The 23,349-nt window shown below is 53.1% G+C and overlaps 1 pseudogene; it reads right to left on the reverse strand.

Moving 5' to 3' along the window:
• Positions 1–23,146, reverse strand: part of LOC115118686 (protein HID1-like) — a 65,344-nt pseudogene extending 42,198 nt beyond the window's left edge.
• Between the last annotated feature and the right edge of the window lie 203 nt (positions 23,147–23,349).

A 23,349-nucleotide genomic window follows, 5' to 3' on the forward strand; every position in this document is an offset into this window, starting at 1 on the left:
ACAGGAGGATGGGACAGGAGGATGGGGGACAGGAGGATGGAGGGGACAGGAGGATGGATGGAGTGGACAGGAGGATGGAGGGACAGGAGGATGGAGTGGACAGGAGGATGGAGTGGACAGGAGGATGGGGGGGACAGGAGGATGGAGGGGACAGGAGGATGGAGGGACAGGAGGATGGAGGGGACAGGAGGATGGAGGGGACAGGAGGATGGGGGACAGGAGGATGGAGGGGACAGGAGGATGGAGGGGACAGGAGGATGGGGGACAGGAGGATGGAGGGACAGGAGGATGGGGGACAGGACAGGATGGAGGGGACAGGAGGATGGAGGGGACAGGAGGATGGAGGGGACAGGAGGATGGAGGGGACAGGAGGATGGAGGGACAGGAGAATGGAGGGGACAGGAGGATGGATGGAGGGGACAGGAGGATGGAGGGGACAGGAGGATGGATGGATGGGGACAGGAGGATGGAGGGGACAGGAGGATGGAGTGGACAGGAGGATGGAGTGGACAGGAGGATGGAGGGGACAGGAGAATGGAGTGGACAGGAGGATGGGGGACAGGAGGATGGAGTGGACAGGAGGATGGAGGGACAGGAGGAGAGGATGGAGGGACAGGAGAATGGAGTGGACAGGAGGAGGATGGGGGACAGGAGGATGGAGGGGACAGGAGGATGGAGTGGACAGGAGATGGAGGGGACAGGAGAATGGGGGACAGGAGGATGGGGGACAGGAGGATGGAGTGGACAGGAGGATGGAGGGGACAGGAGAATGGAGTGGACAGGGGGACAGGAGGATGGAGGGGACAGGAGGATGGGGGACAGGAGGATGGAGGGGACAGGAGGATGGGGGACAGAGGATGGAGGACAGGAGGATGGGGGACAGGAGAATGGAGGGGACAGGAGGATGGATGGAGGGAGAATGGAGGGACAGGGATGGAGGGGATGGATGGGGGACAGGAGTGGACAGGATGGGGGACAGGAGGATGGAGGGACAGGAGGATGGAGGGGACAGGAGGATGGGGGGAGGAGGATGGAGGGACAGGAGGAGGATGGAGTGGACAGGAGGATGGAGGGGACAGGAGGATGGAGGGACAGGAGGATGGAGGGGACAGGAGGATGGAGGGGACAGGAGGATGGAGTGGACAGGAGGATGGAGGGGACAGGAGGATGGGTGGACAGGAGGATGGAGGGACAGGAGGATGGAGGGACAGGAGAGGATGGGGGGACAGGAGGATGGAGGGACAGGAGGATGGAGGGACAGGAGGATGACAGGAGGATGGGGGACAGGAGGATGGAGGGGACAGGAGAATGGAGGGACAGGAGAATGGAGGGGACAGGAGAATGGAGGATGGACAGGAGGATGGAGGGGCAGGAGGATGGAGGGGACAGGAGGAATGGAGGGGACAGGAGGATGGAGGGGACAGGAGGATGGAGTGGACAGGAGGATGGAGGGGACAGGAGAATGGAGTGGACAGGAGAATGGAGGGGACAGGAGGATGGAGGGGACAGGAGGATGGAGGGGACAGGAGGATGGAGTGGACAGGAGAATGGAGTGGACAGGAGGATGGAGGGGACAGGAGGATGGAGGCGACAGGAGGATGGAGGGGACAGGAGGATGGAGGGGACAGGAGGATGGAGGGGACAGGAGGATGGAGGCACAGGAGGATGGAGGCACAGGAGGATGGAGTGGACAGGAGGATGGGAGGGACAGGGAGGATGGAGGGGACAGGAGGATGGAGGGGACAGGAGGATGGAGGGGACAGGAGGAGGAGGGGAGGAGGATGGAGGCACAGGAGGATGGAGGCACAGGGAGGATGGAGGCACAGGAGGATGGAGTGGACAGGAGGATGGGAGGGACAGGAGGATGGGAGGGACAGGAGGATGGAGTGGACAGGAGGATGGAGGAGGATGGAGGATGGAGGACAGGAGGAGGATGGAGGGACAGGAGGATGGAGGGACAGGAGGATGGGAGGGACAGGAGGATGGGAGGGACAGGAGGATGGAGTGGACAGGAGGATGGAGTGGACAGGAGGATGGAGGCACAGGAGGATGGAGTGGACAGGAGGATGGGAGGGACAGGAGGATGGGAGGGACAGGAGGATGGAGTGGACAGGAGGATGGAGATGGACAGGAGGATGGGGTGGGAGGGACAGGAGGAGGAGGATGGAGGGGACAGGAGGATGGGGGGCAGGAGGATGGGGGCAGGAGGATGGGGAGGACAGGAGGGGACAGGAGGATGGGGGCAGGAGGATGGGAGGGACAGGAGGATGAGAGGGTGGGGGGCAGGAGGATGGAGTGGACAGGAGGATGGAGTGGACAGGAGGATGGGGTGGACAGGAGGATGGAGGGGACAGGAGGATGGAGGGGACAGGAGGATGGGAGGGACAGGAGGATGGGATGGACAGGAGGATGAGAGGGTGGGGGGCAGGAGGATGGGGGGACAGGAGGATGGGAGGGTGGGGGGCAGGAGGATGGGGGGACAGGAGGATGGGAGTGTGGGGGACAGGAGCGTGGGGGACAGGAGGATGGGAGGGACAGAAGGATGAGAGGGTGGGAGGCAGGAGGATGGGGGACAGGAGGATGGGAGTGTGGGGGACAGGAGCGTGGGGGACAGGAGGATGGGAGGGACAGAAGGATGAGAGGGTGGGAGGCAGGAGGATGAGGGGACCGGAGGATGAGAGGGTGGGGGGCAGGAGCGTGGGGGACAGGAGGATGGGAGGGACAGGAGGATGAGAGGGTGGGAGGCAGGAGGATGAGGGGACAGGAGGATGAGAGGGTGGGGGGCAGGAGGATGAGGGGACAACATTAAACCCCTCTACACTTTGTTACCCTCTATAGCGAACAGAAACATCTTCGGTAACAGCACTGACAATGACTTTCATTTTCATGTTATTTTCATTCTGATGAAAAGTAAACCCAGGAACTTCGGAATGAATTGTTTGTCAAAGCATCCTGACATTTCTGAATGTCTAATGAGGAACTAGAGTTCTACTGAACTTTTAGGAGTCTAGTTCCTCTTATCTTCCCATGTAGGAAGAAACCAATGTAATCAGGAGAGGTAGAATATGCACATGGGAGATGTGTTTTTCTCTCATCATCATGATGTATTTCTGTGTTGTGTTCATTAGGCAGCTGATGGAAGAACTGCCAGGGACTCTACCTACACTTGTCCAATAAGAAAACGTGTGCTCAAACGAACACCACCATGGTGTACTATAGATGAAACATACCATCTACTGGAATGAGGAAACTAATTAGTCAGATGAATGAAGTATTTAATTTTTTTTGTTATCAACAGAAGCCAATTTCCTCCCACATATCCACCAGTCTCACTTGGCTGCAGTGCAGAGGGACTACAGACATCTAAGACTCATTCATGTTGAGATGACAAATCAACAGGACTGGTATTTTTACTAACATCTTCCATGAAGCGTTTGTAAAATGGAACAGTGGGTAGAGTCTGTCTAGCCTGGTCCCAGATCTGAGACCAGGCTAGTATGTGTGGAATATGGGACACTGGTGCTTTCAGCAGCTACAGTATGTGGGTGTTAGCTGCAGTAAGAGGTTAGCCTACACTGATCTGCAGCCATAGGGATTATCATTTCAAATCTCACTGCGGGCAACATTTTCATAGTGCAAAAGCACTGCGCAGATGAAATCACGCCGCCCCATTATAATAAGGGTTTACGGTCATTTGAGCCAGTTTACTACAGCATGAAACTAATCCTGCAGCAACAGGAAATGTGAATTATTATGTGGATTAGAATTAATGGACATGTTTGTAAGGGTTGATATATTTTTCATAAGGGAAAATCAAGTCAGAAATTTGCAAAGTGGAAATGACACATTTCAGAAGCCTTTTTAAACCACAAATACACTAAAAATAAAACATTTACTGCATTGCAAAAAATGTTATTCTGCAACAGGGTGATCAAATTAAGATCTTACATCTGTGCTGTAAGTGTATCTCAAACCCTAGCCAAATCTACATACAGTATACTGCTATGTTTTACTCCCACACACCTACCGCCCACTCCCCACAGCTCTTCTAGCACCAGACACAGTGGACCAGAAGAGGTCCCTACACTCACCACAGCTCTTCCAGCACCAGGCACCGTGGACCAGAAGAAGCCCCTCCAGTCTTGGTCCTCAAAGATGTAGGGGAGGATGCGGGTCAGCATACGACTACAGTTCAGAACGATCTGTTTCTCCTTCTCTGAGGGGCATCCTGACTCTGCTGCCTGCACCAGCTTCTCTACGGCCTGGGGGAGAGATGGCCTTGGTGTTATAAATACAGCCTGGGGGAGAGATGGCCTTGGTGTTATAAATACGACCTGGGGGAGAGATGGCCTGGGGGAGAGATATGGCCTGGGGGAGAGATGGCCTTAGTGTTATAAATACGGCCTGAGGGAGAGATGGCCTTAGGGAGAGATGGCCTGGTTGAGAGATGGCCTGGTGGAGAGATATGGCCTGGGGGAGAGATGGCCTGGGGGAGAGATATGGCCTGGGGGAGAGATGGCCTGGTGGAGAGATATGGCCTGGGGGAGAGATGGCCTTGGTGTTATAAATACGGCCTTGGGGAGAGATGGCCTGGTGGAGAGATATGGCCTGGGGGAGAGATGGCCTGGTGGAGAGATATGGCCTGGGGAGAGATGGCCTTGGTGTTATAAATATGGCCTGGGGGATAGATATGGCCTGGGGGAGAGATGGCCTGGTGGAGAGATTTGGCCTGGGGGAGAGATGGCCTTGGTGTTATAAATACGGCCTGGGGGAGAGATGGCCTGGTGGAGAGATGGCCTTGGTGTTATAAATACGACCTGGGGGAGAGATGGCCCGGAGGAGAGATGGCCATGGTGTTATAAATACAGCCTGGGGAGAGATGGCCTGGGGGAGAGATGGCCTTGGTGTTATAAATACAGCCTGGGGGAGAGATAGCCTGGTGGAGAGATGGCCTGGGGGAGAGATGGCCTTGGTGTTATAAATACGACCTGGGGGAGAGATGTCCTGGTGGAGAGATATGGCCTGGGGGAGAGATGGCCTTGGTGTTATAAATACGACCTGGGGGAGAGATGGCCTGGTGGAGAGATATGGCCTGGGGAGAGATGGCCTTGGTGTGTTGATAAATCATTTTCAGGCCATAGACCTGGGGGAGAACACAGCCATGATGGCCTGATGTTACAGAACACAGAACACAGCCATGATGAGATGATGTTGAACACATGCCATGATGTTAGAGAACACAGCCATGATGTTACAGAGCCATGATGTTACAGAACACAGCCATGATGTTTATGTTACAGAACACAGCCATGATGTTACAGAACACAGCCATGATGTTACAGAACACATGATGTTACAGAACACAGCCTGATGGGCCATGATGGCCATGGTGTTACAGGCCATGGAGAGCCATGATGTTACAGAACACTGCCATGATGTTACAGAACACAGCCATGATGTTGAACACAGCCATGATGTTACAGAAACACTGTTCATGATGTTACAGAACACTGCCATGATGTTAGCCTGCCATGATGTTACAGAACACTGCCTGATGTTACAGAACACAGCCATGATGGCCATGATGTTACAGAACACAGCCTGTTACAGAACACAGCCATGATGAGAACAGCCATGATGTTACAGAACACTGATGTTCATGATGTTACCTGCAGAACACAGCCATGATGTTACAGAACACAGCCATGATGTTACAGAACACAGCCATGATGTTACAGAACACTGCCATGATGTTACAGAACACAGCCATGATGTTACAGAACACAGCCATGATGTTACAGAACACAGCCATGATGTTACAGAACACATGATGTTACAGAACACAGCCATGATGTTACAGAACACAGCCATGATGTTACAGAACAGCCATGATGTTACAGAACACAGCCATGATGTTACAGAACACATGATGTTACAGAACACAGCCATGATGTTACAGAACACTGCCATGTGTTACACAGCCATGATGAACACTGCCATGATGTTACAGAACACTGCCATGATGTTACAGAACACTGCCATGATGTTACAGAACACATGGTGCAGAACACTGATGCCATGATGTTACAGAACACAGCCATGATGTTACAGAACACATGATGTTACAGCCATGATGTTACAGAATGTTACAGAACACACAGCCATGATGTTACAGAACACTGCCATGATGTTACAGAACACAGCCATGATGTTACAGTTACAGCCATGATGTTACAGAACACAGCCATGATGTTACAGAACACAGCCATGATGTTACAGAACACATGATGTTACAGAACACAGCCATGATGTTACAGAACACAGCCATGATGTTACAGAACACTGCCACAGAACACAGCCATGATGTTACAGAACACAGCCATGATGTTACAGAACACAGCCATGATGTTACAGAACACAGCCATGATGTTACAGAACACTGCCATGATGTTACAGAACACAGCCATGATGTTACAGAACACTGCCATGATGTTACAGAACAGCCATGATGTTACAGAACACAGCCATGATGTTTGATGTTACAGAACACAGCCATGATGTTACAGAACACAGCCATGATGTTACAGAACACAGCCATGATGTTACAGAACACAGCCATGATGTTACAGAACACAGCCATGATGTTACAGAACACAGCCATGATGTTACAGAACACAGCATGATGTTACAGAACACAGCCATGATGATGTTACAGAACACTGCCATGATGTTACAGAACACAGCCATGATGTTACAGAACACAGCCATGATGTTACAGAACACAGCCATGATGTTACAGAACACAGCCATGATGTTACAGAACACAGCCATGATGTTACAGAACACATGATGCCATGATGTTACAGAACACAGCCATGATGTTACAGAAACAGCCATGATGTTACAGAACACTGCCATGATGTTACAGAACACAGCCATGATGTTACAGAACACAGCCATGATGTTACAGAACACAGCCATGGTGTTACAGAACACTGCCATGATGTTACAGAACACTGCCATGATGTTACAGAATACAGCCATGATGTTACAGAACACAGCCATGATGTTACAGAACACAGCCATGATGTTACAGAACACAGCCATGATGTTACAGAACACAGCCATGATGTACAGAACACAGCCACAGAACACAGCCATGATGTTACAGAACACAGCCATGATGTTACAGAACACAGCCATGATGTTACAGAACACAGCCATGATGTTACAGAACACTGCCATGATGTTACAGAACACAGCCATGATGTTACAGAACACAGCCATGATGTTACAGAACACAGCCATGATGTTACAGAACACAGCCATGATGTTACAGAACACAGCCATGATGTTACAGAACACTGCCATGATGTTACAGAACACAGCCATGATGTTACAGAACACAGCCATGATGTTACAGAACACTGCCATGATGTTACAGAACACAGCCATGATGTTACAGAACACTTGTGTCTATTCCACAAGTTACTACCGGCTAAATCTGACGTTAAAATGCCTATTTACTCTGTTCCATCTGACTGTGCAATCCACTGTCTCATCAGCCCAGCCAAGCAATTTATCAACTTGATCTCTACTATAAAAAGCATCTAGATGTTATCTCACATTTCTTTATGGCTAACATTTAGTTTTCAACAGTGGAGATTTGTATAAACCTTGTTGTCTGTCTAGCCGACATTTGAAACATTGTTTCTATATTCAAATTCGATCTCCAGTTGTCCCACTGTAATGAACGTGTTGGGAGTCGGGACAAGACAGACAGGCAGGCAACGTTTCTCAGCCAGTCAAAATCATGAATCAGCATCATTTTTATAGATTAATAAAAAGAAATGTCAATTGAAAACAGGTCAAACAAAATGAAGTGCAGCTAGTTTGCAGTCCTTCCAGCTTTAGTTTGAAGTGATTGTGTTAGCTGTGTTGTTGGCTCGCTCCTCTGAACAACAGTTTCCTGATGAGTGAGCACATTTTCTATGCCAGGTGAAATAGCGCATCATTAGCTTATTGCTATGGATGTTCCCAATTAAATGTCACTAGAAAACAGCTTAAACAAATTCAAATGCAGCTACTTTGCTGTTATTCTGGCTGCACTTTTTGATGTGACTATAAGTTAGCCGTGGTTGGCTAGCTAGCGAGCAAGAGATAAGAACGTTGCCAGCCAGTCTGTCCTGTTCCATTAGAGAGCCCCCCAGCACCAACAGTCTGTCATGTTCCATTAGAGAGCCCCCAGCCCCAACAGTCTGTCCTGTTCCATTAGAGAGCTCCCCCAGTCCCCAACAGTCTGTCCTGTTCCATTAGAGAGGCCCCAGCACCAACAGTCTGTCCTGTTCCATTAGAGAGCCCCCAGCCCCAACAGTCTGTCCTGTTCCATTATAGAGCCCCCCCAGTCCCCAACAGTCTGTCCTGTTCCATTAGAGAGCCCCCCAGCCCCAACAGTCTGTCCTGTTCCATTAGAGAGCCCCCCAGCCCCAACAGTCTGTCCTGTTCCATTAGAGAGCCCCCCCCCAGTCCCCAACAGTCTGTCCTGTTCCATTAGAGAGCCCCCAGCCCCAACAGTCTGTCCTGTTCCATTAGAGAGCCCCCAGCCCCAACAGTCTGTCCTGTTCCATTAGAGAGCCCCCAGTCCCAAACAGTCTGTCATGTTCCATTAGAGAGCCCCCAGTCCCAGCAGTCTGTCCTGTTCCATTAGAGAGCCCCCAGCCCCAACAGTCTGTCCTGTTCCATTAGAGAGCCCCCAGCCCCCAAAAGTCTGTCCTGTTCCATTAGAGAGCCCCCAGCCCCCAACAGTCTGTCCTGTTCCATTAGAAAGCCCCCCCAGTCTCCAACAGTCTGTCATGTTCCATTTGAGAGCCCCCAGCCCCAACAGTCTGTCCTGTTCCATTAGAGAGCCCCCAGCACCAACAGTCTGTCCTGTTCCATTAGAGAGCCCCCAGCACCAACAGTCTGTCCTGTTCCATTAGAGAGCCCCCAGCACCAACAGTCTGTCCTGTTCCATTAGAGAGCCCCCAGCCCCAACAGTCTGTCCTGTTCCATTAGAGAGCCCCCAGCACCAACAGTCTGTCCTGTTCCATTAGAGAGCCCCCAGTCCCCAACAGTCTGTCCTGTTCCATTAGAGAGCCCCCAGCACCAACAGTCTGTCATGTTCCATTAGAGAGTCCCCAGCACCAACAGTCTGTCATGTTCCATTAGAGAGCCCCCAGCCCCAACAGTCTGTCATGTTCCATTAGAGAGCCCCCAGCCCCAACAGTCTGTCATGTTCCATTAGAGAGCCCCCAGCCCCAACAGTCTGTCCTGTTCCATTAGAGAGCCCCCAGCCCCCAGCCCCAACAGTCTGTCCTGTTCCATTAGAGAGCCCCCAGCCCCAACAGTCTGTCCTGTTCCATTAGAGAGCCCCCAGCCCCAACAGTCTGTCCTGTTCCATTAGAGAGCCCCCCAGTCCCAAACAGTCTGTCCTGTTCCATTAGAGAGCCCCCAGCCCCAACAGTCTGTCCTGTTCCATTAGAGAGCCCCCAGCCCCCAACAGTCTGTCCTGTTCCATTAGAGAGCCCCCAGCCCCAACAGTCTGTCCTGTTCCATTAGAGAGCCCCCAGTCCCCAACAGTCTGTCATGTTCCATTAGAGAGCCCCCAGCCCCAACAGTCTGTCCTGTTCCATTAGAGAGCCCCCAGCACCAACAGTCTGTCCTGTTCCATTAGAGAGCCCCCAGCACCAACAGTCTGTCCTGTTCCATTAGAGAGCCCCCAGCCCCAACAGTCTGTCCTGTTCCATTAGAGAGCCCCCAGCCCCAACAGTCTGTCCTGTTCCATTAGAGAGCCCCCAGCACCAACAGTCTGTCCTGTTCCATTATAGAGCCCCCCAGTCCCCAACAGTCTGTCCTGTTCCATTAGAGAGCCCCCAGCCCCAACAGTCTGTCCTGTTCCATTAGAGAGCCCCCAGCACCAACAGTCTGTCCTGTTCCATTAGAGAGCCCCCAGTCCCCAACAGTCTGTCCTGTTCCATTAGAGAGCCCCCAGCACCAACAGTCTGTCATGTTTCATTAGAGAGCCCCCAGCACCAACAGTCTGTCATGTTCCATTAGAGAGCCCCCCAGCCCCAACAGTCTGTCATGTTCCATTAGAGAGCCCCCAGCCCCAACAGTCTGTCATGTTCCATTAGAGAGCCCCCCAGCCCCAACAGTCTGTCCTGTTCCATTAGAGAGCCCCCCAGCCCCAACAGTCTGTCCTGTTCCATTAGAGAGCCCCCAGCCCCAACAGTCTGTCCTGTTCCATTAGAGAGCCCCCCAGCCCCAACAGTCTGTCCTGTTCCATTAGAGAGCCCCCCAGTCCCAAACAGTCTGTCATGTTCCATTAGAGAGCCCCCCAGTCCCAACAGTCTGTCCTGTTCCATTAGAGAGCCCCCAGCCCCAACAGTCTGTCCTGTTCCATTAGAGAGCCCCCAGCCCCCAACAGTCTGTCCTGTTCCATTAGAGAGCCCCCCAGCCCCCAACAGTCTGTCCTGTTCCATTAGAAAGCCCCCCAGTCCCCAACAGTCTGTCATGTTCCATTAGAGAGCCCCCAGCCCCAACAGTCTGTCCTGTTCCATTAGAGAGCCCCCAGCACCAACAGTCTGTCCTGTTCCATTAGAGAGCCCCCAGCACCAACAGTCTGTCCTGTTCCATTAGAGAGCCCCCCCCCCAGCCCCAACAGTCTGTCCTGTTCCATTAGAGAGCCCCCAGCACCAACAGTCTGTCCTGTTCCATTAGAGAGCCCCCAGCCCCAACAGTCTGTCCTGTTCCATTAGAGAGCCCCCAGCACCAACAGTCTGTCTTGTTCCATTAGAGAGCCCCCAGCCCCAACAGTCTGTCCTGTTCCATTAGAGAGCCCCCAGCACCAACAGTCTGTCCTGTTCCATTAGAGAGCCCCCAGCCCCAACAGTCTGTCCTGTTCCATTAGAGAGCCCCCAGCCCCAACAGTCTGTCCTGTTCCATTAGAGAGCCCCCAGCACCAACAGTCTGTCCTGTTCCATTATAGAGCCCCCAGTCCCCAACAGTCTGTCCTGTTCCATTAGAGAGCCCCCAGCCCCAACAGTCTGTCCTGTTCCATTATAGAGCCCCCCCAGTCCCCAACAGTCTGTCCTGTTCCATTAGAGAGCCCCCAGCCCCAACAGTCTGTCCTGTTCCATTAGAAAGCCCCCCCCCAGTCCCCAACAGTCTGTCCTGTTCCATTAGAGAGCCCCCCAGCACCAACAGTCTGTCCTGTTCCATTAGAGAGCCCCCAGCACCAACAGTCTGTCCTGTTCCATTAGAGAGCCCCCAGCCCCAACAGTCTGTCCTGTTCCATTAGAGAGCCCCCAGCACCAACAGTCTGTCCTGTTCCATTAGAGAGCCCCCAGCCCCAACAGTCTGTCCTGTTCCATTAGAGAGCCCCCAGCACCAACAGTCTGTCCTGTTCCATTAGAGAGCCCCCAGCCCCAACAGTCTGTCCTGTTCCATTAGAGAGCCCCCAGCCCCAACAGTCTGTCCTGTTCCATTAGAGAGCCCCCAGCACCAACAGTCTGTCATGTTCCATTAGAGAGCCCCCAGCACCAACAGTCTGTCATGTTCCATTAGAGAGCCCCAACAGTCCCCCAGCCCCAACAGTCTGTCATGTTCCATTAGAGAGCCCCCAGCCCCCCAACAGTCTGTCATGTTCCATTAGAGAGCCCCCAGCCCCAACAGTCTGTCCTGTTCCATTAGAGAGCCCCCAGCCCCAACAGTCTGTCCTGTTCCATTAGAGAGCCCCCAGCCCCAACAGTCTGTCCTGTTCCATTAGAGAGCCCCCAGCCCCAACAGTCTGTCCTGTTCCATTAGAGAGCCCCCAGTCCCAAACAGTCTGTCATGTTCCATTAGAGAGCCCCCAGTCCCAACAGTCTGTCCTGTTCCATTAGAGAGCCCCCAGCCCCAACAGTCTGTCCTGTTCCATTAGAGAGCCCCCAGCCCCAACAGTCTGTCCTGTTCCATTAGAGAGCCCCCAGCCCCCAACAGTGTGTCCTGTTCCATTAGAGAGCCCCCCCCCAGTCCCCAACAGTCTGTCATGTTCCATTAGAGAGCCCCCAGCCCCAACAGTCTGTCCTGTTCCATTAGAGAGCCCCCCAGCACCAACAGTCTGTCCTGTTCCATTAGAGAGCCCCCCAGCACCAACAGTCTGTCCTGTTCCATTAGAGAGCCCCCAGCCCCAACAGTCTGTCCTGTTCCATTAGAGAGCCCCCCAGCCCCAACAGTCTGTCCTGTTCCATTAGAGAGCCCCCAGCCCCAACAGTCTGTCCTGTTCCATTAGAGAGCCCCCAGCCCCAACAGTCTGTCCTGTTCCATTAGAGAGCCCCCAGCCCCAACAGTCTGTCCTGTTCCATTAGAGAGCCCCCAGCACCAACAGTCTGTCCTGTTCCATTAGAGAGCCCCCAGCCCAACAGTCTGTCCTGTTCCATTAGAGAGCCCCCAGCCCCAACAGTCTGTCCTGTTCCATTAGAGAGCCCCCAGCACCAACAGTCTGTCCTGTTCCATTAGCCCCCCAGTCCCCAACAGAGCCCCCCAGTCCCCAACAGTCTGTCCTGTTCCATTAGAGAGCCCCCAGCCCCAACAGTCTGTCCTGTTCCATTATAGAGCCCCCCAGTCCCCAACAGTCTGTCCTGTTCCATTAGAGAGCCCCCAGCCCCAACAGTCTGTCCTGTTCCATTAGAGAGCCCCCAGTCCCCAACAGTCTGTCCTGTTCCATTAGAGAGCCCCCAGCACCAACAGTCTGTCCTGTTCCATTAGAGAGCCCCCAGCACCAACAGTCTGTCCTGTTCCATTAGAGAGCCCCCAGCCCCAACAGTCTGTCCTGTTCCATTAGAGAGCCCCCAGCCCCAACAGTCTGTCCTGTTCCATTAGAGAGCCCCCCAGTCCCCAACAGTCTGTCCTGTTCCATTAGAGAGCCCCCAGCCCCAACAGTCTGTCCTGTTCCATTATAGAGCCCCCCAGTCCCCAACAGTCTGTCCTGTTCCATTAGAGAGCCCCCCCCCAGCCCCAACAGTCTGTCCTGTTCCATTAGAGAGCCCCCCAGTCCCCAACAGTCTGTCCTGTTCCATTAGAGAGCCCCCAGCACCAACAGTCTGTCCTGTTCCATTAGAGAGCCCCCAGCCCCAACAGTCTGTCCTGTTCCATTAGAGAGCCCCCAGCCCCAACAGTCTGTCCTGTTCCATTAGAGAGCCCCCAGCCCCAACAGTCTGTCCTGTTCCATTAGAGAGCCCCCCAGCACCAACAGTCTGTCCTGTTCCATTAGAGAGCCCCCCAGTCCCCAACAGTCTGTCCTGTTCCATTAGAGAGCCCCCCAGCCCCAACAGTCTGTCCTGTTCCATTATAGAGCCCCCAGTCCCCAACAGTCTGTCCTGTTCCATTAGAGAGCCCCCAGCCCCAACAGTCTGTCCTGTTCCATTAGAGAGCCCCCAGCCCCAACAGTCTGTCCTGTTCCATAGAGAGCCCCCAGCCCCAACAGTCTGTCCTGAGAGCCCCCAGCCCCAACAGTCTGTCCTGTTCCATTAGAGAGCCCCCAGCCCCAACAGTCTGTCCTGTTCCATTAGAGAGCCCCCCAGTCCCAAACAGTCTGTCATGTTCCATTAGAGTCCCAACAGTTCCATTAGAGAGCCCCCAGTCCCAACAGTCTGTCCTGTTCCATTAGAGAGCCCCCAGCCCCAACAGTCTGTCCTGTTCCATTAGAGAGCCCCCAGCCCCAACAGTCTGTCCTGTTCCATTAGAGAGCCCCCCAGCACCAACAGTCTGTCCTGTTCCATTAGAGAGCCCCCAGCCCCAACAGTCTGTCCTGTTCCATTAGAGAGCCCCCAGCCCCAACAGTCTGTCCTGTTCCATTAGAGAGCCCCCAGTCCCCAACAGTCTGTCCTGTTCCATTAGAGAGCCCCCAGTCCCCAGTCTGTCCTGTTCCATTAGAGAGCCCCCAGCCCCAACAGTCTGTCCTGTTCCATTAGAGAGCCCCCAGCACCAACAGTCTGTCCTGTTCCATTAGAGAGCCCCCCAGCCCCAACAGTCTGTCCTGTTCCATTAGAGAGCCCCCAGCCCCAACAGTCTGTCCTGTTCCATTAGAGAGCCCCCAGTCCCCAACAGTCTGTCCTGTTCCATTAGAGAGCCCCCAGCCCCAACAGTCTGTCCTGTTCCATTAGAGAGCCCCCCCAGCCCCAACAGTCTGTCATGTTCCATTAGAGAGCCCCCAGCACCAACAGTCTGTCCTGTTCCATTAGAGAGCCCCCAGCCCCAACAGTCTGTCCTGTTCCATTAGAGAGCCCCCAGCTGTTCCCAACAGTCTGTCCTGTTCCATTAGAGAGCCCCCAGCCCCAACAGTCTGTCCTGTTCCATTAGAGAGCCCCCCAGCCCCAACAGTCTGTCCTGTTCCATTAGAGAGCCCCCAGCACCAACAGTCTGTCCTGTTCCATTAGAGAGCCCCCAGCCCCAACAGTCTGTCCTGTTCCATTAGAGAGCCCCAACAGTCCCCCAGCACCAACAGTCTGTCCTGTTCCATTATAGAGCCCCCAGTCCCCAACAGTCTGTCCTGTTCCATTAGAGAGCCCCCAGCCCCAACAGTCTGTCCTGTTCCATTATAGAGCCCCCAGTCCCCAACAGTCTGTCCTGTTCCATTAGAGAGCCCCCAGCCCCAACAGTCTGTCCTGTTCCATTAGAGAGCCCCCAGTCCCCAACAGTCTGTCATGTTCCATTAGAGAGCCCCCAGCCCCAACAGTCTGTCCTGTTCCATTAGAGAGTCCCCCAGCACCAACAGTCTGTCCTGTTCCATTAGAGAGCCCCCAGCACCAACAGTCTGTCCTGTTCCATTAGAGAGCCCCCAGCCCCAACAGTCTGTCCTGTTCCATTAGAGAGCCCCCAGCCCCAACAGTCTGTCCTGTTCCATTAGAGAGCCCCCAGCCCCAACAGTCTGTCCTGTTCCATTAGAGAGCCCCCAGCCCCAACAGTCTGTCCTGTTCCATTAGAGAGCCCCCAGTCCCAAACAGTCTGTCATGTTCCATTAGAGAGCCCCCAGTCCCAACAGTCTGTCCTGTTCCATTAGAGAGCCCCCAGCCCCAACAGTCTGTCCTGTTCCATTAGAAAGCCCCCCAGTCCCCAACAGTCTGTCATGTTCCATTAGAGAGCCCCCAGCCCCAACAGTCTGTCCTGTTCCATTAGAGAGCCCCCAGCACCAACAGTCTGTCCTGTTCCATTAGAGAGCCCCCAGCACCAACAGTCTGTCCTGTTCCATTAGAGAGCCCCCAGCCCCAACAGTCTGTCCTGTTCCATTAGAGAGCCCCCAGCCCCAACAGTCTGTCCTGTTCCATTAGAGAGCCCCCCAGCACCAACAGTCTGTCCTGTTCCATTATAGAGCCCCCCCAGTCCCCAACAGTCTGTCCTGTTCCATTAGAGAGCCCCCCAGCCCCAACAGTCTGTCCTGTTCCATTATAGAGCCCCCCAGTCCCCAACAGTCTGTCCTGTTCCATTAGAGAGCCCCCAGCCCCAACAGTCTGTCCTGTTCCATTAGAGAGCCCCCAGCCCCAACAGTCTGTCCTGTTCCATTAGAGAGCCCCCAGCCCCAACAGTCTGTCCTGTTCCATTAGAGAGCCCCCCAGCCCCAACAGTCTGTCCTGTTCCATTAGAGAGCCCCCCAGTCCCCAAACAGTCTGTCATGTTCCATTAGAGAGCCCCCAGTCCCAACAGTCTGTCCTGTTCCATTAGAGAGCCCCCAGCCCCAACAGTCTGTCCTGTTCCATTAGAGAGCCCCAACAGTCTGTCCTGTTCCATTAGAGAGCCCCCCCCAACAGTCTGTCCTGTTCCATTAGAGAGCCCCCCAGCCCCAACAGTCTGTCCTGTTCCATTAGAGAGCCCCCAGCCCCAACAGTCTGTCCTGTTCCATTAGAGAGCCCCCAGCACCAACAGTCTGTCCTGTTCCATTAGAGAGCCCCCAGCCCCAACAGTCCCCCAGCCCCAACAGTCTGTCCTGTTCCATTAGAGAGCCCCCCAGCACCAACATTCTGTCCTGTTCCATTAGAGAGCCCCCAGTCCCCAACAGTCTGTCCTGTTCCATTAGAGAGCCCCCCAGCCCCAACAGTCTGTCCTGTTCCATTATAGAGCCCCCCAGTCCCCAACAGTCTGTCCTGTTCCATTAGAGAGCCCCCAGCCCCAACAGTCTGTCCTGTTCCATTAGAGAGCCCCCAGCCCCAACAGTCTGTCCTGTTCCATTAGAGAGCCCCCAGCCCCAACAGTCTGTCCTGTTCCATTAGAGAGCCCCCAGCCCCAACAGTCTGTCCTGTTCCATTAGAGAGCCCCCAGTCCCAACAGTCTGTCATGTTCCATTAGAGAGCCCCCAGTCCCAACAGTCTGTCCTGTTCCATTAGAGAGCCCCCAGCCCCAACAGTCTGTCCTGTTCCATTAGAGAGCCCCCAGTCCCCAACAGTCTGTCATGTTCCATTAGAGAGCCCCCAGCCCCAACAGTCTGTCCTGTTCCATTAGAGAGCCCCCAGCACCAACAGTCTGTCCTGTTCCATTAGAGAGCCCCCAGCACCAACAGTCTGTCCTGTTCCATTAGAGAGCCCCCAGCCCCAACAGTCTGTCCTGTTCCATTAGAGAGCCCCCAGCACCAACATTCTGTCCTGTTCCATTATAGAGCCCCCCAGTCACCAACAGTCTGTCCTGTTCCATTAGAGAGCCCCCAGCCCCAAGTCTGTCCTGTTCCATTATAGAGCCCCCCAGTCTAGAGAGCCCCCAACAGTCTGTCCTGTTCCATTAGAGAGCCCCCAGCCCCAACAGTCTGTCCTGTTCCATTAGAGAGCCCCCAGCCCCAACAGTCTGTCCTGTTCCATTAGAGAGCCCCCCAGTCCCCAACAGTCTGTCCTGTTCCATTAGAGAGCCCCCAGCCCCAACAGTCTGTCCTGTTCCAATAGAGAGCCCCCAGCCCCAACAGTCTGTCCTGTTCCATTAGAGAGCCCCCAGTCCCCCAACAGTCTGTCCTGTTCCATTAGAGAGCCCCCAGTCCCAACAGTCTGTCCTGTTCCATTAGAGTCTGTCCTGTTCCATTAGAGAGCCCCCCAGCCCCAACAGTCTGTCCTGTTCCATTAGAGAGCCCCCAGCACCAACAGTCTGTCCTGTTCCATTAGAGAGCCCCCCCCCCCAACAGTCTGTCCTGTTCCATTAGAGAGCCCCCAGCACCAACAGTCTGTCATGTTTCATTAGAGAGCCCCCAGCACCAACAGTCTGTCATGTTCCATTAGAGAGCCCCCAGCCCCAACAGTCTGTCATGTTCCATTAGAGAGCCCCCAGCACCAACAGTCTGTCCTGTTCCATTAGAGAGCCCCCAGCCCCAACAGTCTGTCCTGTTCCATTAGAGAGCCCCCCAGTCCCAAACAGTCTGTCATGTTCCATTAGAGAGCCCCCCAGTCCCAACAGTCTGTCCTGTTCCATTAGAGAGCCCCCAGCCCCAACAGTCTGTCCTGTTCCATTAGAGAGCCCCCAGCACCAACAGTCTGTCCTGTTCCATTAGAGAGCCCCCAGTCCCCAACAGTCTGTCCTGTTCCATTAGAGAGCCCCCAGCACCAACAGTCTGTCATGTTTCATTAGAGAGCCCCCAGCACCAACAGTCTGTCATGTTTCATTAGAGAGCCCCCAGCACCAACAGTCTGTCATGTTCCATTAGAGAGCCCCCAGCCCCAACAGTCTGTCCTGTTCCATTAGAGAGCCCCCAGCACCAACAGTCTGTCCTGTTCCATTAGAGAGCCCCCAGCCCCAACAGTCTGTCCTGTTCCATTAGAGAGCCCCCAGCACCAACAGTCTGTCCTGTTCCATTAGAGAGCCCCCAGCACCAACAGTCTGTCCTGTTCCATTAGAGAGCCCCCAGTCCCCAACAGTCTGTCATGTTCCATTAGAGAGCCCCCCAGTCCCCAACAGTCTGTCCTGTTCCATTAGAGAACCCCCCTGCCCCAACAGTCTGTCCTGTTCCATTAGAGAGCCCCCCCCAGTCCCCAACAGTCTGTCATGTTCCATTAGAGAGCCCCCAGCCCCAACAGTCTGTCCTGTTCCATTAGAGAGCCCCCAGCACCAACAGTCTGTCCTGTTCCATTAGAGAGCCCCCAGCACCAACAGTCTGTCCTGTTCCATTAGAGAGCCCTCAGCCCCAACAGTCTGTCCTGTTCCATTAGAGAGCCCCCAGCCCCAACAGTCTGTCCTGTTCCATTAGAGAGCCCCCAGCACCAACATTCTGTCCTGTTCCATTATAGAGCCCCCCAGTCCCCAACAGTCTGTCCTGTTCCATTAGAGAGCCCCCAGCCCCAACAGTCTGTCCTGTTCCATTATAGAGCCCCCCAGTCCCCAACAGTCTGTCCTGTTCCATTAGAGAGCCCCCAGCCCCAACAGTCTGTCCTGTTCCATTAGAGAGCCCCCCAGCCCCAACAGTCTGTCCTGTTCCATTAGAGAGCCCCCAGCCCCAACAGTCTGTCCTGTTCCATTAGAGAGCCCCCCCCAGCCCCAACAGTCTGTCCTGTTCCATTAGAGAGCCCCCCAGTCCCAAACAGTCTGTCATGTTCCATTAGAGAGCCCCCAGTCCCAACAGTCTGTCCTGTTCCATTAGAGAGCCCCCAGCCCCAACAGTCTGTCCTGTTCCATTAGAAAGCCCCCCCCCAGTCCCCAACAGTCTGTCATGTTCCATTAGAGAGCCCCCAGCCCCAACAGTCTGTCCTGTTCCATTAGAGAGCCCCCAGCACCAACAGTCTGTCCTGTTCCATTAGAGAGCCCCCAGCCCAACAGTCTGTCCTGTTCCATTCCTGTTCCATTAGAGCCCCCAGCCCCAACAGTCTGTCCTGTTCCATTAGAGAGCCCCCAGCACCAACAGTCTGTCCTGTTCCATTAGAGAGCCCCCAGTCCCCAACAGTCTGTCCTGTTCCATTAGAGAGCCCCCCAGCCCCAACAGTCTGTCCTGTTCCATTATAGAGCCCCCCAGTCTCCAACAGTCTGTCCTGTTCCATTAGAGAGCCCCCAGCCCCAACAGTCTGTCCTGTTCCATTAGAGAGCCCCCAGCCCCAACAGTCTGTCCTGTTCCATTAGAGAGCCCCCAGTCCCCAACAGTCTGTCCTGTTCCATTAGAGAGCCCCCAGCCCCAACAGTCTGTCCTGTTCCATTAGAGAGCCCCCAGCCCCAACAGTCTGTCCTGTTCCATTAGAGAGCCCCCCAGTCCCAAACAGTCTGTCATGTTCCATTAGAGAGCCCCCCAGTCCCAACAGTCTGTCCTGTTCCATTAGAGAGCCCCCTAGCCCCAACAGTCTGTCCTGTTCCATTAGAGAGCCCCCCAGCACCAACAGTCTGTCCTGTTCCATTAGAGAGCCCCCAGCCCCCAACAGTCTGTCCTGTTCCATTAGAGAGCCCCCAGCACCAACAGTCTGTCATGTTTCATTAGAGAGCCCCCAGCACCAACAGTCTGTCATGTTCCATTAGAGAGCCCCCAGCCCCAACAGTCTGTCATGTTCCATTAGAGAGCCCCCAGCACCAACAGTGTGTCCTGTTCCATTAGAGAGCCCCCAGCCCCAACAGTCTGTCCTGTTCCATTAGAGAGCCCCCCAGTCCCAAACAGTCTGTCATGTTCCATTAGAGAGCCCCCAGTCCCAACAGTCTGTCCTGTTCCATTAGAGAGCCCCCAGCCCCAACAGTCTGTCCTGTTCCATTAGAGAGCCCCCAGCACCAACAGTCTGTCCTGTTCCATTAGAGAGCCCCCAGTCCCCAACAGTCTGTCCTGTTCCATTAGAGAGCCCCCAGCACCAACAGTCTGTCATGTTTCATTAGAGAGCCCCCAGCACCAACAGTCTGTCATGTTTCATTAGAGAGCCCCCAGCACCAACAGTCTGTCATGTTCCATTAGAGAGCCCCCCAGCCCCAACAGTCTGTCCTGTTCCATTAGAGAGCCCCCCAGCACCAACAGTCTGTCCTGTTCCATTAGAGAGCCCCCAGCCCCAACAGTCTGTCCTGTTCCATTAGAGAGCCCCCCAGCCCCAACAGTCTGTCCTGTTCCATTATAGAGCCCCCCAGTCCCCAACAGTCTGTCCTGTTCCATTAGAGAGCCCCCAGCCCCAACAGTCAGTCCTGTTCCATTATAGAGCCCCCCAGTCCCCAACAGTCTGTCCTGTTCCATTAGAGAGCCCCCAGCCCCAACAGTCTGTCCTGTTCCATTAGAGAGCCCCCAGCCCCAACAGTCTGTCCTGTTCCATTAGAGAGCCCCCAGCCCCAACAGTCTGTCCTGTTCCATTAGAGAGCCCCCAGCCCCAACAGTCTGTCCTGTTCCATTAGAGAGCCCCCAGTCCCAAACAGTCTGTCATGTTCCATTAGAGAGCCCCCAGTCCCAACAGTCTGTCCTGTTCCATTAGAGAGCCCCCCAGCCCCAACAGTCTGTCCTGTTCCATTAGAGAGCCCCCCAGTCCCAAACAGTCTGTCATGTTCCATTAGAGAGCCCCCAGTCCCAACAGTCTGTCCTGTTCCATTAGAGAGCCCCCCAGTCCCAAACAGTCTGTCATGTTCCATTAGAAAGCCCCCAGCCCCAACAGTCTGTCCTGTTCCATTAGAGAGCCCCCAGCACCAACAGTCTCTCCTGTTCCATTAGAGAGCCCCCAGTCCCCAACAGTCTGTCCTGTTCCATTAGAGAGCCCCCAGCACCAACAGTCTGTCATGTTTCATTAGAGAGCCCCCAGCACCAACAGTCTGTCATGTTCCATTAGAGAGCCCCCAGCCCCAACAGTCTGTCATGTTCCATTAGAAAGCCCCCAGCACCAACAGTCTGTCCTGTTTCATTAGAGAGCTCCCCAGTCCCCAACAGTCTGTCCTGTTCCATTAGAGAGCCCCCAGCACCAACAGTCTGTCCTGTTCCATTAGAGAGCCCCCAGCACCAACAGTCTGTCCTGTTCCATTAGAGAGCCCCCAGCACCAACAGTCTGTCCTGTTCCATTAGAGAGCCCCCAGTCCCCAACAGTCTGTCCTGTTCCATTAGAGAGCCCCCAGCACCAACAGTCTGTCCTGTTCCATTAGAGAGCCCCCAGTCCCCAACAGTCTGTCCTGTTCCATTAGAGAGCCCCCCAGCCCCCAACAGTCTGTCCTGTTCCATTAGAGAGCCCCCCAGTCCCCAACAGTCTGTCCTGTTCCATTAGAGAGCCCCCCAGCCCCCAACAGTCTGTCCTGTTCCATTAGAGAGCCCCCCCCCCCAGTCCCCAACAGTCTGTCATGTTCCATTAGAGAGCCCCCAGTCCCCAACAGTCTGTCCTGTTCCATTAGAGAGCCCCCCAGCCCCAACAGTAGGTCTGTTTTGTTTCTGATAGGCAGTTTATAAAGGAAGCAGCGAGTCGGCGACGGGAAGGGAGGACGCCTTGCTTCTTTCCTGCATCCAAGAGCAGTGGGCACTGACTCCCTGACAGACGCCTCTGCCAGTCAGCCAGCTACTCAATAAAAGCTGTTTCAGAACAATATCTCTGTGGAATGCACTTGATGTTAGTACAGCTTGCATCCAGTACCTAAAATAAATGTGTTTAGTCTTAGTGTGTATCTGAAAAGTTTTTGTAGATTTCCCAGACAGATTAAGCCTAGTCCAGTTCTAAAAAACATTCTCAGTGGAGAATCTCTATTGAAAGATCTTTTCAGTCCATGAGTATAGGCTTAATCTGTGTCTGAGAAACCTTTCTGGTTCATCTGCTGCAGCCCAGTGCAGTTCCACTTCCATAACATCCTCCTCATCATCATCCTTCTACCTTATAGCAGAGGGTTGCCAGATTGGAGGGGGACTCCTCCCGAACAGCTCGGATCTCTGCGGCTGGCACCAGGGCAAAAACATCCTGCACAGTGGTGGCAGTGTCAGCCCAGAACTGGTCCCAGAAGGCATCGTCTGTGGCCTCCACTGGCTGTGGAAAATGCATGTATCTGCTTTTAGACTACATTTCCCACAACCCATTGGGCTCGTCTAGGCTTGCTCCAATCTGACTAATGATAGTTTTTACATTGGGTGTAAAAACAGCATGTATAACAGTGTCATAGAAAGCAATAGGGTAATGTAATATAATGAATATCAGATCACACAACAAATGCATTCAGTATCAACAAATATATCAGATTGGAGCAAGAGGGCTAGAATAATATAAATAAACATATCATGAGAATAATGTCACCTCATTCTAATAACTAGGTTTCATGTCAACACAAGTTAGCAGATGGGGCAACATAACAACCTATCTCTTCCTAATTGCTGTTAGCCTATACAACAACAGGAAATATGAGCTGCTCTAATCTCTGCACATAACAGAACACCTGCCACATCTGTGGGCGGTGGGAGAAAGGACTCCTACGTCATTTGACCATCGAATAAGATATGCGTTATCGGTGATCTATAAGAATCCAAATAAAAAAATGTTACATTTTAAACAACAAGTAGTCTACTTGGCTAAAAACTATGCTGCCTGTTTCTCATGTCGCCGATGATAAGGTCTGCAGAAGGGCGTTATGATCATGCAGACAGTGAACAGACATTGACTATTAAACAGCGAAAAGGGGGTGTTTGTGTATGGTAAAGGTTTATGAGCCCACTTTTCAGATAACATAGAAACCTAATGCAAAATAGAAACACCCCAGAATAACAATAGGACAGGATAAATCATATGAGAGTTTTAAAACAGTAGCGTGTCACTGCTATCATTGCGGGGGATTTGATTATAACCTAACATAACGCATGATCAAATACGCCAAGCATTTCATGACGTGCGGGACAATATTTTTTTTAAAGAAATATCTCAATATAGACCTATGCATTAAACATCGACGGACTATATGCAGACCCTATCTTTTGTTTTCCAATAGAGCACTTATCCGTCCTAGTGATATACATCCAGCTATTGCGCTCTTTCTATGATCGCTATTTATACTTAAATATTTTCCTATTTCTCAGCGTTGGCCTATAATAAATATTTCAAAGGTACCCAACCTGTGTTTTGGTTGTCAGCTGTATCACTGCTTTCCTGAAGTTCAGTTTAGAATCGGTGTTACCCATTTTGATATTCCTTTATATACTACAGCGTTGTTGATGCCGTGAATCCCTACTAATCTTGTTCACCTCTTTCCTCCGCTTGAGTCACTCGCGGAGGCGTTTTTACGTCACTGGTTGGCAAGCCTTTTACACTGGGCTCTAAACTTCCGGGTTCTTCAAGAGTACAATAATCACTATCATAAGGTCAAATGTAATACATATTATACAGGGAACCCTTGTACCTAGTATCATATCATAATAATTTAGGGTTATCTCTTTAAAAATATATTAATGGAATGCAATTTACAATT

The sequence above is a fragment of the Oncorhynchus nerka genome, linkage group LG26 (genome assembly GCF_034236695.1).
Source record: "Oncorhynchus nerka isolate Pitt River linkage group LG26, Oner_Uvic_2.0, whole genome shotgun sequence".
NCBI lineage: Eukaryota > Metazoa > Chordata > Actinopteri > Salmoniformes > Salmonidae > Oncorhynchus > Oncorhynchus nerka.